This window comes from Leuciscus leuciscus (genome assembly GCF_965113295.1).
Source record: "Leuciscus leuciscus genome assembly, chromosome: 4".
Taxonomy (NCBI): domain Eukaryota; kingdom Metazoa; phylum Chordata; class Actinopteri; order Cypriniformes; family Leuciscidae; genus Leuciscus; species Leuciscus leuciscus.
The window spans coordinates 3547003-3561581 of NC_138728.1; the positions used below are offsets into that span (position 1 = coordinate 3547003).

Consider the following 14579-nt stretch of genomic DNA (forward strand, 5'->3'; position numbering starts at 1 on the left):
AGTGTGAAATGGGAAAAGAACACAGACCCCTGAGTGTGTTTTCCATGTTCTGTATAACACACACCTGGTGCACATGTGTGATGTCTGCAGTGATATTAGTTGGTATAAAGGTTTATGTGTAGTTGTTTTATCTGTGTGGTCTGGCTGTGTAAACATACCACTGTGTGACCCCTGCACCGTTCACGTCTGCTCCGACAATAACCTGTGTGTCTCGATAGGCCACACAGAACAGCTCGAGTGCATACATGAAGACGTCGGAGAGCTTTAAGTGTGGATCAAAGTCTGCTCCACGTGTTTTGCTGGTCTGAAAACGGTTCTGGTACAGGGTTTGCACGTGATCATGTATTGATGATGTATAATTTGCACGCTCCTGTCACCTAACGCGTTTCTCACAACTGCTCGTGTCTGTATAAATCCCATTCTCGTAATGCATCTGCAGGCAAATGCCAGTTTGTGAGGTTTTCTTGGTAAATCCAAAGGGACAAACACAGTGAAACATGCGTCCTCTCCTCCTGAGTCATAACCGAGCTACACGATGAACAGCTCACATTTAATAAGTGTTTATGTATCGCAAAGCACCAAGATCATCATGAGTTTGATTCCCGAGAGAATGCATGAATTTATCAAATGCAACATAAGTCACTTTCGATTAAAATAAAATCGGTTACACTTGATTTCGATAGTCTTTAGACCTCCTACATGCATGTCAACTAACTCTCATTAGAGCATTACTAGACTGTTAGGGTTAGTGTAATTTGACATTTACTCGCAAAGTAGTCAACGAGTCAATAAAACATAATTTGAAGAGCATCAAAATAAAGTGTTCGCAGATATTAAGCAGACTAATACTCTAATGACTGCTAATTGACATGTAGTTGCAAAGGTACTTATAGTTAGTAGAAGTCCACTTTCCTAACTGTCAAATTTGTATAAAAAGCACATATTCATTTAGCTTTAGCTTTTATAGTTAATTCCCTGGAAATTGAACCCATGAGCTTGGCGTTGCAAGCATTCTACTATTTGAGCTACAGAACAGCCAAATAAAACAAAACAAAACAATTGAGAACCAGAAGTACTTTGCAATCTCTCATTCGCTTCGAGCATCCAGTAAATGTTTAATTTGGGGTGGTTTGTTATCGGCTCGTATCACCCATGCTTCCCAGCGAGGTAAACAGGAAGTGATGTCAGAGTCGCTGTGACCATTATCCCACTCAGCAGAGCACATGCCCTGGGCGCTTTCAGTGACTTAAAATCATTCCCGTTATGAACATCGCTGTCTGAAGTGAGTTACGTAACGCTCTTCAAATGGACTGAAACGCTGAATTAGTCTTCCTTCTTCACTCACTTGTCTCTGTTGTGGCCTTTCTATAGACTTATGTGTTCAATGACACATGCAGTTTTGGACCTTACAGTTGAAACTATTACTTGTAGTTAACTAGTGCTCTAGATGACCGTACCTCATTTAAAAGATAATGTGTCTCATCTTGAGTGTTTCTGGGTGGTAAACTGAACCGTACCTCATTCTCCTGCGTTTAAGCGCAGGTCTCCAGAGGACGGTGTTCGTGGAAAACCCCCCGTTTAATGACACGAGCAGTCGTTTCAACTCAAACACCTCACCGCATGGAGTCTTTAGAAGCCTTTAGTGGGTCACTGAGTTGCGATTAGCCCAGGGCTGCCTGGAAAAGCTGTTCGCCGTGAGCCCGAGCCTCTGGGCAGAGCAGAGAGTAGTTAAATCTTCTCTTAAAGGGGAAGTGTGTTTGAATGCTTTTAATGTTCAAATACTTTCACCTGTCCCAGTTTAATGTGCACTCGAAGTATAATCAAGGTTCAACGCGTACTAAAACAAGCTGTGTGAATTTAATTTAAAACATGTTTAGAATTTTTCTTTAAAAAATGTTTAGAATTTTTCTTTAAATTTTTTTTAGAATTTTTCTTTAAAAAAATGTTTAGAATTTTTCTTTAAAAAATGTTTTGCATTTTTCTAAATTTTTTTTTTTTGCATTTTTCTTTAAAAAATGTTTAGAATTTTTCTTTTAAAAATGTTTAGAATTTTTTCTTTAAAAAATGTTTTGAATTTTTTCTTTAAAAAATGTTTTGAATTTTTCTTTAAAAAATTTTTTTGTTCTCACAATTTCAACGTTTTGAAATCCGTCAAAGCAGGGATCCAGCGCATGTCTCACTAGCATGTTGACTACAGTCTGGGGTGTTTTATGGCAGACTTGACTATGAAAGTGTGCATTAGGTTCCATTTGTAGGTTGACGTCTGAATGAATGTAAACACCGGCTCTGTAGCGCTTCAAAAACATTGCTCTGTTTGTTTGAGTGGCCCAACACGTCATCTTTAGGCATGTCGGGTGAAGAAATAATCATTTGCAACCCATTTTTTTACTTCATTAAAATGGTATTTTGAATATTCATTGAGGAAAAAAATGTATATAGTGAAGAGATCGAAATACTAAAGTAAAATGGGTTGCAAAATACCCTTTTCACAGAATGTAATGATACATTTCCTCAGTTATTAACATCATACATCTACCTATTTTTTAATTTTTAAATACTTTACTGAAAGCCTTTATGTAGAATGCACTATAAAAGTATTTTAATGCATTAATTATGCCTTGTAATGCACCTTATGAGGCATTGTATGTTCTCATGAATAATTGTAACCACAGTTATAATACATTATAATACTTCATTGAACATACTTTTAGAAAATCTAATGCATTAAAACACAATGACAAACAATCAATTTCAGATGTAACAAGCAATCTGCAAATATAATGCATTTTAACTTTGCAGTTAAGTATTGTTAAAATTATTTATGAAAAGATATAATGCATTATAACGTACATTATGTGTACCTTTATAATGCATTAAACATAAATGCTTTATGCCCCTATTATGCTTTTTCAGATATTTCCTTTCATATAGTGTGTAATAAAGCTGTTTGTGAGTGTAAAAGGTTTGCATAGTTTTAAAGATCAAAGTGCAGATGAAAGTTATTGTAACTGATTCTGAACTGCTGAAACGAGTCATCAGTAATTCCAGTCTTACTTCCTGTTACTTACCTATGTAACAATGTAACAAATCTGCATAGTGGTCTTGATTGGCTGCCCACGAACAAAGTCTACATTGACCCTCAAACACTATATTTGTAGCTGAGGCCTGAGTTTGGTTTGTGATGTTCATGCCGAGAAGATTCTGTTTTCTGCGCTGCAAAATACAAATTCACTTTGCGTCTTTTCTAAAGGATGAGGACTCGCACTGGGATTGATACGGGAAAACCGACACCATTGTTACTGTTCGTATCACTGTGTATCAAGTGCTGAGGAAGATCTAGAGCTGAAATTCAGATATAGTAATATAGGCATTTCGTTTCCATCACACACTCTCAGCGGTAAACCAATCACAACAGACTGGGTCTTCTGACCAATCAGAGCAGAGTAGACCAATCACAACAGACTGGGTCATCTGACCAATCAGAGAAGAGTAGACCACAACAGACTGGGTCTTCTGACCAATCAGAGTAGAGTAGACCAATCACAACAGACTGGGTCTTCTGACCAATCAGAGCAGAGTAGACCAATCACAACAGACTGGGTCTTCTGACCAATCAGAGCAGAATAGACCAATCACAACAGACTGGGTCTTCTGACCAATCAGAGAAGAGTAGACCAATCACAACAGACTGGGTCTTCTGACCAATCAGAGCAGAGTAGACCAATCACAACAGACTGGGTCTTCTGACTAATCAGAGCAGAATAGACCAATCACAACAGACTGGGTCTTCTGACCAATCAGAGCAGAATAGACCAATCACAACAGACTGGGTCTTCTGACCAATCAGAGAAGAGTAGACCAATCACAACAGACTGGGTCTTCTGACCAATCAGAGCAGAGTAGACCAATCACAACAGACTGGGTCTTCTGACCAATCAGAGCAGAGTAGACCAATCACAACAGACTGGGTCTTCTGACTAATCAGAGCAGAATAGACCAATCACAACAGACTGGGTCTTCTGACCAATCAGAGAAGAGTAGACCAATCACAACAGACTGGGTCTTCTGACCAATCAGAGCAGAGTAGACCAATCACAACAGACTGGGTCTTCTGACTAATCAGAGCAGAGTAGACCAATCACAACAGACTGGGCCATCTGACCAATGAGAACAGAGGAAGCTCTCAGAAAGGCGGGGTTTAGAGAGACGAAGCGTTTCAGACGCTGTGAGAAAAGAGGTGATGCTGCAATGTAAATTACGAGATAATTAAAGTGTTTTTTGACCTTGGATGCACATAAACCTATTGTAGGAGATAAGGGGCATTTTAAGTAAAGTGTTAACATGTTTTCTTGACAAATGACAGAAAACTGTTAAATGCGGAAAAATTTAACATCTTTCTCTCTTCTGACCAACATAATAATTCTCTTGATTCCATTATCATGAACATTATCATGGAATTTTTTTATCCTAACTGTTACGACTTCCACTTCTGAGAACCCCCGGAAATGTGCAAAAATATGCAGTGAATGCATTTGAGAAAGTACAAAAGGTCAATCAAAGTGACTTAAAAAGAGAAAGAGTTTGACGCTTCTGTCACATCTCTTCTCCAGATGATTAAATGAAAGGTCCTCCCCTCTTGTTGTTCCTCCCCAGAACTAGAAAAACAGTGGCATTTTTAGTGGCCTGAGAAATTAAGATGTTTCTGTTTCTTTTGTGATGGAGGAGAGGATAATGTATTAGATTTCTGGAGGAGAAGAAAAGGGTGTGCGAGGAGCTATTTGAGGGATGACGCAAATGGAGATCCATAGAGACCTGGAGTATGTTTCTGTGCCATGGGCCTTTTTTTCTCTTCCTTTTTTTGTTTGTTAAGAGGTCCTTTTCCCAGCCTGGTGGAGATATGAGGTTAGTAGGTGGGACTTTTCTGTCTGCCAGGATTGATAATAAACCTCAGCTCAATGAGATCTGAAAAAAGCAGCCGATGTGCCCTGGAGGTAATGGTTTCCTGTCTGAAGTGGACCGTGCTTCATTCCTCGCGGTTCGGCCCTTACCTGCAGTAGCTGAGAGATTTTTAATCTACACCAGAGCTCTCGACACGCTGAGGGTTGTTTTCCTTCCTGCAGTCTACGGTTCTTCGCTCGCTCTCGCTGTAATTGGTCTGGTCTGCGTCGCTGCGGCAGACAGAGGGATCTTTGACGTCGACTCGCTGTATTTTGCTTGTAAGAGGCCTCGCGTCCAGTCGGACTGTGCCAGGCCTGGAATGTGTAGCCTCAGCTGTCTTGCCTGAGCCGGCGGCTGCCAAAAACCTCATCCATTTTAAAAATGCTAGCAGTTTGACTCTTTCCAAACAACCTAGAAGGAACCGGACAAGCAGGTTTGCTTACAGAGGACTATCTGAACCAGGTGCGCTAACTGACGGAGCAAAGAGAACCAAATGACATTAGCTGTTCTACATATGTCAATCTAAAAAAGTGAACTGCAGAAACCTCCAGCTGCTGTAAAAGCGCGTCTTGAGAATAAAGGCTGTTCAAAGGCTTCTGGAAATGTAAAAAGCATTGAAGATTTGGAGACGAAGTGCGCTTGTATGAGATGCCCAGAAGTGAGGTCGTCTCAGTGAGAGATGGTAGACTAGGAGACTAGGACTGTGCTGTGAATATATTTCCCCTTATTTTGCTGGTGATTATAAAATCAAAGCATCGTTATGACGTCTAAACATGGCAAAAATGGCATCGCATTTAATGTGAATCAGCTGAATCAAACTGAGAATCAAAGTCTCAGTTTCAGTGAATCAGTTCAGAATTTTGATTCAGTGATTTGAACTGCAATTTTTTATGCTAATTAGATCCTAATTAGCTGATCCAGTTAACTAATTAAAGATTTTACATCTATTTAACATGGTTAAATATGGGAGGGGGGAATCAAAGCAACGTTGTGACGTCTAAACATGGCATAAATGGCATCACATTTAATGTGAATCAGCTGAATCAAACTGAGAATCAAAGTCTCAGTTTCAGTGAATCAGTTCAGAATTTTGATTCAGTGATTTAATCTACAATTTTTTTTATACTAACCAGATCCTAATTAGCTGATACAGTTAACTAATTAAAGATTTTACATCTATTTAACATGGTTAATGTTTTCTTTTAAACATTTAAAAGAAAATACCTCAATATTTGGTAGTATAAACTGAATATGGCCATTTTTTTTTTATTATTAATACTAGTCTTTCAGTGAATTGATTCAAAATGATGATTCAATGATTCATTTGCATCAGCCCTACATTTGTTCTTTGTTTCACTCGGATAAATGTCACAACAAGGAAGAAAATACTGTCTCAACCTCCGTTTCATGCTGACTTGAAACAAATACATGTTCATAACATATATTAATACTTATAAAATATATAAATATTTGGCAATATAAATTGAATTGGGCTGAGTGCACACTCATTAGTGTTTTCTGCTGGTGTGTGCTGTTAGTCACACATATTTGATCTCCCCAGCCGATGGACGGCCGCTGCTGAGAGGGCTCTTGTTATTTTAACCTGTGCTGGCCGGGACCCAGCGCCCCTCTCTCTCCCATATGAGCGGCCCGCCTCAGACAAGGCCTGTCTTGTTAACTCACTCAGTGGCATGTTTTAGTTTCGAAAATATGGATGGCAGATGGTGTAGTGATGGGGGAAGTTTCTGAGTTGAGCCAGTCATTGACAAAAACGCTGTCTGTACATCTGTCCGTTTGTCAGACCGTCTCTCTCACTCGTTCTCGCTAAGGTTTACGCTTTTGAGGGACGCTTTTCTTTTTCTAAGTATATTTGAATTAGGGAAGCATTGCCATGGAGAGTTTATAGAACATTTGCTCAAAAAGACAAAACAAAGTGCTTAAAAATTCATCCTGATTATCGATAATTGGGTTCATTTTGGCTAATGCTGTCTGTTTATAATTTTATATTTATTTTTAATGAATTTATTTTGTATAATTGCATTTATAATTTTTAAATATTTATTCAATTATTCACTGTATAATATTCATTTATTTTAAATATAAATGAGAATGAGGCTTTTCAAATTAATTGACCCGTTTAGTTAATAAATAAATTATTATAATTCATTTCTTTAAATTCCTTTCATTTTAATCAATTAACAGCCCTAATTTCCTTTCATGGAAATTGTCACATTTAATTTAACTTAATTATTTTCATAAAGGTTTTACAGACTATTTATATAAATTGATTCTGCTCATGTTTCACAAATATGATCATAATTTTTTAGCAATTTTCCGTTGTCTTTCTACAAAAAAAAAAAAAAAATCAGTCATGCTTGTTTGAGCAAAGATTAGCTTAAAAAAAAATTCAGTGGTATCCTGTAGCATGAATTTATGACAATAATTAAACATGAAATAACCGTGTCCGTATTTGTGAGTCTCTGGGAAGCTTCTTAAATCCACACCTCATTAATAGTGACTAATATCTTTATCAGTAAGGGTGGGAAACACAATTCTAGAGTTCCCTGTTATCACAGCAAACCCCTCACGTATCCCGAGGGAACTCCTGACGCTAAAGCTTTTTGTGAGGCTTTGATAACAGCCGGCGCTACGTTTACCACCAGCTTCTCCGAGGAAACAATGAAACGGCAGCTGGAAGATTTTAACTTCAGCCAAGAAACATGAAAACTTGCTTAGTTAACATGTTACTGCAGCTTGCACCTTAGCTGCCAATGTGTTTGTGTGTGTGTGTGTGTGTGTGTGTGTGTGTGTGTTTGGCCTATCAGATAATTGCATGCACAGTTGTGACCGTTGCAGCTGGAAGTGTTTTTCGGCCGCTTGTTAGCCGGGTTAAGCGTGTAACTGGCCTAATAACGTGAAGCCACACAGTCGAAGTTTTACCGTCAGAGCTCGCGTGAGAATCCGCCGCTGCTTTACGTCAGGAGTTGACAGGTACCGTGAGAACGCATATGCCCACCACTGCTAGATCTGACTCTCTGACAACTGACCAGTAAAAACACAGTGCTCAGATCTGTTGATCTGATGGGGAAGGCACTCGAAAGTCAGCATGAAATGAAAACTCACCCTGTTTTCCTTTACAAAATTCATCTTATCATTAACAATTCATCCGTGCATTTTAAGGCGAGACACTACAGGTGAATAGGGTAAACAAATTTAACTAGCAGATATCACCATGAAACTTTCCCAGTTGATTACCTACATTAAGATGAGAAAAAAATGTATTACAAGTTTTCTGTAATTTAATGTTTAAATGTGCAAATTAGGCAATATCTAATTAAATCTGAGTATTGGATAAAGCCAGGTTAAAAATATTTTTTTCATTGTGTTCACATATTAGATGGGGGGAAAAAATTACAGAGGGATTTATGCATATCTACTTTTGTTATCCTGTAAATCAGAATATACTGTCGATAACCTTAAAAAAAATGATTTTCGCCATGTTTTTTGGAATAAAATGTTATATAAATCAGGCTAGGAATAATATATTTACAAATCCCTCTGTAAATGTCTTCATAATATAACTAGGTACAAGACTGGAGAGTTTGGTGTATATCGGTGCTACTGAAGATTTCAGACTTGGAGTATGAAAGAAAAGTCATTTTGAGAAAACGGGCTTTAAAGATTTATCATCAGCCAATGAGATTGTGCATTCAGCCCTTTTACTTTCACGATTGGTTGCTGATAAAAAGGAAATGACCATATTTGGATCCGACAGCATTGTACAGGAGAGAGAGAGCTTTCCAGCGGTGTGTGTGATGACAGGGAGCAGACAGAGATCGCGGAGCAGCGTGTTCATTAAGAACGCCAACTTTTGTTGAATTTATGAGAAATCTACAGACGCAAACAGACAAAGTGTAGTAAAATAAAGACCTAAATGTGTATTTCTGACTTTTTTTCACCACAAGTCTGAAAGAAGACATGCTATTGAAGACAAATATCCCAAAATCTCAAAATTGACCAGTAAAAAAAAAAAAAAAAACGATGTTTTTGCCTGCCGTGTCTCGCCTTAAATAGTAAAAATGTATCGGGTAATTTGAGCTCAACCCTGTTAGTTTCCGCCCAGCTTTTTTGAATCACAGAAAGTTTAAGGTTTAGCTTATAAACTAAACTGCATTTTTTCATACTAATGTATTTGGCTTTATAGCTATTTGTGGCTCGCCCAGTTTTGCTTATACTAAGTGATGTTTAGGAATATATTGAAAGGCCGTCGTACAAATGATTCTGTTTGTTTAACATTTCTCCTAAGGCTTGTTTCTACTTGACATTTAACAGATAGTAAAGATATATCTACTAAACAGCTGAAGACATTATAGCAGAAACAAAGACAATGTTGTTTTTATGTTCAATAAGTGCCATGCTTTAAAATGTTAAGCACACTTAGCGTGTGTTTATGTATGTGCGTGTGCAGATATGCACAGAATTGTTTTGTGGACTCACATGGATAAAGCCATTTATGTGTTTGCTTAGTTTGCTGTCACGCTGCTTTAACAATTTCATTGGAGGCGATTAAAAATTATAGGGATTTTTTTATGCCACATCTCTTCCTGTTCTTCTCACTGGGAGGGAGAAAAGGAAAACGCTAGAGAGAGGGTAGGATAAAGAGAGAAAGAGGGCATGCTTCCTTCACAGATGTGATCCATCTGTACAGGACCTGAAAGAAACACTCATGCTAGTTCTTTTAGCAGAATAAGCATTGAGAACCGGACATGTCTGGCCCATTGACAAAACCTGTTCAGGAATGGTTGCTCCATATATATTTCCCGAATCCACAGTGGAACCAGTGAGCATATTCACTTATGGAAATGTAGGCATGTCTACTGAATGATTATTCATGGATACCGTGGTATTTACAGGTTCCAAAAGAGAAGGTTTCATTTTTTGGTTTCCCAAAGAACCTTTCAGTGAAAGTTAATTTTATTAAGAATACTTAAGTAAAATTTGTGTATATTTTCAAGTATGCTTTATGTAGTAAGTAAACTAATATCAGTGCATTTTGCATAAATGTTTTTCCAATGAGGCTAGGTTGGAATTGGTATTTGTGGGTGATTTAAAGTGATGCATGAGGAGTGTGCGTGTGTGTGTGTGTGTGTGTGTGTGTGTGTGTGTGTGTGTGTGTGTGTGTGTGTGTGTGTGTGTGTGTGTGTGTGTGTGTGTGTGTGTGTGTGTGTGTGTGTGTGTGCTTGTACAACTATCTTTGTGAGGACCAGTTTGAGTTTTAGACCATTGGAGTGAGGACAAACAGAGTAAAGTGAGGACATTTTGGCCGGTCCTCACTTTCTGAGAGCCTTTAAAGGCCTGTTTGAGGGTCAAGACTTGGTTTTAGGGATAAGGTTATAATGAGGTTAAGGGTCGGTTTAGGGTCAGGGGTCGGGTTAGGCACTTAGTTGTGATGGGTAAGGTTAGGGTAAGCGGCTAGAGATTGCATTGTGTCAATGAATGTCCTCATAAAGATAGATGTACAAGAGTGTGTGTGTGTGTGTGTGTGTGTGTGTGTGTGTGTGTGTGTGTGTGTGTGTGTGTGTGTGTGTGTGTGTGTGTGTGTGTGTGTGTGCGTGTGCGTGTGCGTGTGTGTGTGTGAGATGCTTTGCTAAAGCACTGTGTGATCTGAAGCAGTGTGAAACGGTGTGCTGGAGGCGTTTGACCTGATGAAAGTGACCCCAAACAGCAAGAGCTTCCTCGCGTTCCTTTGTGTGTGACGCCTACAGAGACGGGAATGTTCATTTCAGTGATTCATGTCAAATCTGGAGTGTTTATCCTGATCCTGAAAGCCAAAAGTGTGAACTAGTTCTGTGTTTGATCTTAGCTTGGTACAGTCTTGGTTCTACCGTGCAAGTTTAATACGTGGGTTTAGATGTTAGTTAAGCATATAATCAACCTTTAGTGACAGTAATACTGTTGTTTGACTGGAGAGACTGTGATTTTTTTATGTTTTAAGAATTAGAATGGATCATGTGACACTGAAGACTGGAGTAATGATGCTGAAAATTCAGCTTTGATCACAGGAATAAATTACATTTTAAAAAAGATTCATCAGAAAACAGGTTTAAATTGTAATAATATTTCGCAAGTTTTACTAAATTTTTTTCAAAACCATGAACGGTAGTGTAGCAAACAGCACTAAATCATACTTCAACCTTTAATCATATTGTTCGATCTAGTCCCCATGATTCTCCTCATTCTACCGTACACAACATCGTCAGTTTGCCGTTATGTAACATTAAAGTCAGACCAGATGAGTTGCGTCCCATTGGCGATGCCCGGCTGGCACTCGGATGACATCTGTCACCTCCACCGTGGACCTCATCTGCCGTCCTGCACTTACGTCTCGCCGTTACATAACGGGACGCCTCTGCAGTGAAGGAGGTTGACCTATTGGATAAGGGTCAGTTCTGTGAGACCGATTGACTAAATGCTAAAGTCAATCGTACCAACAGAAAGATTGTCCTCGTCTGTCCTGCAGATAGACCTACACTGACCCAATCCCTGCTTTAATCATGTGCATTTATATAACACTGGCCATTGTTTTTCATCATCATCTTTAATGACATTTCAGATCTCTTATTTTATCTTCAGAGCTCAATGTTATCAGTTCATTGCACAAATGAATATATGATCCATTTCAATCCAAAGAAATTCACAATCAAATGATGCATCGCTAGCTACATTAATAGTTTGTTTAATAAAGTCACAGCGACCCATCTTCAAATGAAAACAAACACAAGCTTTATTTTATCTTTCCTCTTATTAGTTTGCTGATGTTATACAAACACACTAGCATTTGGGGTCAGTACATTTATTTATTTATTTATTTTATTATGCATTAAATTGATCAAAAGTGACAGTAAAGACATTTATCCCTGGTTTCACAGACAAGACTTAAGCTAATCCCAGACTAAATTGCATGTTTGAGCTGTTTCACCTGAGAGAAACTAGCACTGGCAAACCTTAAAATATGTCAGTGCAATTGTTTTGTCTCAAGATGCACACCAGTAATGTTTTATTTCATAGACACTTTTATAAAAGTTACTTAAATGTCCTAATTGAACTAAGGCTTAATCCTGGCTTAATCTAAGCTCTCTCTGTGAAACCATGCCTTGGAATGTTACAAAAAGTTTCCATTTCAAATAAATGCTTTTTCCTTTTTTTTCTTTTTTTTGACTTTCAATTCATCAAAAAATCCTGGAAAAAACATTTTTAAATATATTTACATAGAAAACAGTTATTTTAAATTGTGAAAATGTTTCACAATATTAATGTTTTACTATTTTTTTGGTCAAGCATGGAAGCCTTTGTGTGCATAAGAGACTTCTTTAAAAAATTAGAAGATAGTGATCAAATTACATTTCATTAAAATCACCTATCAAGTTTATAACATACATCAGCATATGAGAGTCAGATTGGACGACCAGAGGGACTCGTCTCAAGACAATTTCATTTTCTGTTTCGAATTTCATCTATTGCCAAAATTATGAAAAAAGATCAGTCAAGAATAGAAAATTATTGAAAATATTAAAATGAGGAATGTCAGAATCAGAATGTGTAGTCAGTGCATAAAAGATGTCCGTCAAAACCAACACGTTGAATGATGTTCACTAACCCGGCAAGATTTGTCGTTTATTCTCTTTAGCATGCAGTGTGACGTATTTCAGTTCCCTGATTATTTCGATTCAGTTTCAGCGAGTGAAGAACAAAGTTATACTCACTTGCGTTATGTATTATGTACGTTATCATCTCTGACAGACATCATGTTGAAGCCACGATGACCAAGTTTTTCAGGGAATGCTAAACTCGCTGCACCTCTGCTTCTCGTAATCACCGCCATGTATCATGCACGTTATTTTCTGACAGACATCAATGTCGTGATATTGGATATTGGTGAAAACAGATGGACTGTAGGGTAATTATTATTCATTTCTCTGCCGGCAACTATTCAGTGAAGTGACTGACGCCCGTTTATGTTGATGTTTTTAGGTCTAATATTCCTACCGACAGCCAGCCTTGGTTTTTGACAGACGTGATAACACGCGTGAGGGATGAGCTATGTTCGATTTCGTGGCTTAAATAAATGACATGTTACTCAGAGACTGACTTGTTTGGTTTGGGTTATTAAATTAAACAAAAGGACAGGAAGATTCTGAAAGCTTCTTGCATCATTTATCTAAGTCAAGCATCACTATTAATAGTGCTTAAACTTTTGCTTTGTGATTTGAATAAACCCCTAAAACCAAGTATTCAACTTTGACGTGTACACTGCTTGTGCCCCAAAACATGAATGATTCCTCAAATCCTCTGTCTTCATTTTCACATGATGCTAGTCTCACCGTCAGTCACTCTCCATCTCGTCCTCGGAGGTTTAAACCCGGCTGTCTCTCGACCCCAACCTGTGAAGCAGCACATCTGACATTTCAAACAAACCAGGCAGGCCGTGCGGCAGACGGCTTTGTCAAATAAACAGAGCAGAGCCTGTTGGCGCTGGTTTGCGGGCTGAGCTGGAGAGCTTCTCTCAGGGTTTGGGCTGTTGATGAACAGATGTGTCCAGGTGTTCTCGCTCTCCGGCCCGCCGCTAATGGCTGTCACGAGACTCTGTGCAAGCATTGTCCCTGATCACAAGAGCTAATGGATTCGAATCTGGTGTGTGTGTGTGAAGAGCATATGTGGCTGTTATAGGCTACGTTCAGAATAGCTCTTTGTGCACTTTAAAGTGTGTGTACTATATTCAGTTTCTTTATGCATTGCATTTTGTCTATGACCTGCTTTATTTACTAAAATGTGCTTTATATAAAAGATCAGTGTGCTCAACTTGACCTTTCATTTCCATGTCTGAAAGTAATGTCAACCAACATTGATTTCCTTTTATTCCTTTCCATTTATTTTATTTTGATATTCATTTCCTAGTTTAATTTGCTTGGTTAAGCATGCAAACACTTCTATAAAGTCATGAACTTTTCTGTTTTTAGTTAGGCTGTTGTCTTCACACTGCAGAAATTCTTGAATCAAGATTATTTGAGATGCAAACTGATGTAAAATATTTAGTTTTGTTTTCTGTGTAAAATAGAGTTTATGCTTAAAACTAGAAAAAAAATCTGCCAATGAGGTCAGAAAAATAAACCCAATTCAAAGGGAAAACAAGTTAGATAGATTTAGATAGATTAACTTAATTTTGATCATTTTTTAATATCTAATGCCATTAGTTCATAAGCACATGTATTATGTGACCCTGGATCATAAGTCGCACGGGTATATTTGTGGCAATAGATTTTTCTTTTATGCCAAAAATCATTAGGATATTAAGTAAAGATCATGTTTCATGAAGATATTTTGTAAATTTCCTACCGCAAATATATAAAACATTTATTTTTGTGAGTGAATGCTGCACAATCATGAACATAAATGAACAACTTTAAAGGCGATTTTCTCAATGTTTCGATTTTTTTGCACCCTCAGATTCCAGATGTTCAAATAGTTGTATCTCGACCAAATATTGTCCTATCCTAACAAACCTTACATCAATGGAAAGCTTGTTTATTCAGCTTTCAAATGATGTATACATCTCAATTAAAAAAAATGACCCTTAAGACTGG

The 14579-nt window shown here is 37.9% G+C and overlaps 1 protein-coding gene and 2 long non-coding RNA genes across 6 annotated transcripts in view; 1 reads left to right on the forward strand and 2 right to left on the reverse strand.

The window, feature by feature from the left end:
• LOC309496758 overlaps window positions 1-14579 on the reverse strand; it is a 226906-nt gene that overhangs the window by 120363 nt on the left and 91964 nt on the right. The gene's annotated exons all lie outside the window — the stretch shown is intronic.
• pde3a (phosphodiesterase 3A, cGMP-inhibited) overlaps window positions 1-14579 on the forward strand; it is a 94449-nt gene that overhangs the window by 3656 nt on the left and 76214 nt on the right. The window lies entirely within an intron of this gene.
• On the reverse strand, window positions 2093-6928 carry LOC309496757. Its single transcript, XR_014205223.1, has 2 exons — window positions 3499-6928; window positions 2093-3244 (listed from the first exon to the last, which is right to left on the reverse strand). It is a non-coding gene; the product is annotated as an uncharacterized lncRNA (long non-coding RNA).